Source organism: Octodon degus, unplaced genomic scaffold (genome assembly GCF_000260255.1).
Source record: "Octodon degus isolate 3935 unplaced genomic scaffold, OctDeg1.0 scaffold00033, whole genome shotgun sequence".
In the NCBI taxonomy this organism is placed as follows: Eukaryota; Metazoa; Chordata; class Mammalia; order Rodentia; family Octodontidae; genus Octodon; species Octodon degus.
The window spans coordinates 4,685,515-4,687,598 of NW_004524609.1; the positions used below are offsets into that span (position 1 = coordinate 4,685,515).

At 48.6% G+C, this 2,084-nt stretch overlaps 1 protein-coding gene across 1 annotated transcript in view; it reads right to left on the reverse strand.

The window, feature by feature from the left end:
- Positions 1-2,084, reverse strand: part of Nol11 (nucleolar protein 11) — a 36,621-nt gene that overhangs the window by 17,693 nt on the left and 16,844 nt on the right. The gene's annotated exons all lie outside the window — the stretch shown is intronic.

Consider the following 2,084-nt stretch of genomic DNA (forward strand, 5'->3'; position numbering starts at 1 on the left):
CCCTTGTGCTTGCCAGACAAGTGCTTATTCTACTGAGCCATCTCCTCAGCCAGCCCCTTTCTTTAAATTTTTAAAAAATTATTTTATTTGGTACAGCATCTTGCTATACAGCTTGTAGTAATCCTCCTGTCTCTATGCTGGGATTACAGGCATGCGCCACTACCCGTGGTTTCAGTGGCCTGCATGGTGCGCCCATAGTTCCGGGCCAGCACAGCATGTGGTACTAGGGATTGAACTGAGTCCCTGCAGTTGCCAGGCAGGTGCGTAGACCGCTGAGCTATCCTCCCTATCCATGAACATGTTTTAAAACTAGACAGAAGTGGCAGCTGTATAAAATGGTGAACTTAGTAAATGACACTGAGTTACTCCCTTTAATATGGTTAACCTCATGTTATGTCAATTTTACTGCAAATACAATTAAAATAAATAATGGAATGCAATGTGTTAGTTATTGAAACTGTCCTACCAATTTGGTTTGAACCTGTCTCCTTGTTATTTGTTTCTCAATAAAATTATGGGGGGGGGGAAAAAAAAGAATGGAGGGGCCGGGGAGATGGCTCAGTGCAATAAGCACTTCCCTGGCAAGCACAAGGGCCTGAGTTCAATCCCTGGTTCGGGGTTGGGGGTGGGGGAAAGAATGGATGGCAAGTCTAAGGGCCCAAGTTTAGTCCCTGGTTCCACAAAAACCAAAAACAATAAAACAAAACAAACAACAACAAAAAAGAATGGACGGCTAATACCTAAGAGGGATTACACTGTAAGACACCACTTAGTATGCAGCTACTCAAAAACAAGCAGGCAAGCAAATAATGCAGCCAGTGGAAGGATCTCTTGACATTGTGAGCAGGTGAGTGAAGCACGTAACATGCTACCGTTTACATGACGAGAGAAGAGTACTGGGCCAGGGTGGTGGCTCACGCCTATCACCCAGCACTGGAGAGGCTGGGCAGGGGCAGGAGCATCTTTGCGAGGCTTCAAAGCCAGCCTGAACTGCATAGTGAGACCGTCTCAAATATGAAGTAGTATTTGCAGACTGAAACAACAAAACCAACCCCTGGAAAGACAGCCAGCTCCAGCAGAGGTCGGGTGGGCTGGGAGCTGCGCACACTGCACAAGGGAAGTGTGGCCAAGACCCAGCGCTAGAGCTGGGCTGTGTGGCGTCACGGTAAAGCCCAGCTCCCGCAGGTACAGAGCCCTTCATTCGGCTCCTCTGCCACGAAGCAGGGAGGGAGGAACTACTTTCCCACGCAGGGCCCCTGAAGCAGTTGGCGACAACACCAAGAAGATGCGCAATGCCTGGCTCACGGCCGTCTCACTCTAACGAGCTGCTGCCACCTTCATCAGCAGATGCCAGGCCGAGGTGTAGTCAGTGTGGACCCTGGCCTGCGCACACAGGGTTCTCGAGGGAATTTACGAGAGCAGGCTGGGGCGAGTGGACGGGCCTGCACTGTGGAGAGCGCTAGGGGATGTGAGCTTCAGAGCTCAGCAGGAGCCCCAGCCTCGTACTGACAAAGCTCCAAAGCAGACTAATGGTCCTTGGGCTGCAAGCTGTCCAAACCCAGTGGATTCCACACTGAGCCATCAGTAAGAATTCAATCCTGCATTGGAAGACTTTCCAAATGTTCTTTCTTTTTTGAAATGGTCTGGGTATGTAGCCCAGGCTGGCCTTGAACTTGTGGTAATCCTCCTGCTTCAGCCTCCTAATTGCTGGGATTACAGGTGCAGGCTACCATGCCTGGTGACCCAAAGTTTCAAAATGCCTGATAGATATTTTCATTGTTATTTCTTTAGGGTATTACAGTCATGAACAAGGAAACAGTACAAGGAGATGCTGATTAACAGATGCAGAATGAAATCAAAGACCCGGGGCTGAGGAGATGGCTCAGTGCAATAAGCACTTCCCTGACAAGCACAAGGGCCTGAGTTCAATTCCCGGTTCCACAAAAAAAAAAATAAATAAATAAATAAAAAAATAAAAAGCCCATGTAGGTAGAAAGCTACAAGAATAAGGAGCATCATGATAAAGAGACTGAACTGAAGGGCCGGGGAGATGGCTCAGTGGAATAAGCGCTTCCCTGGCAAGC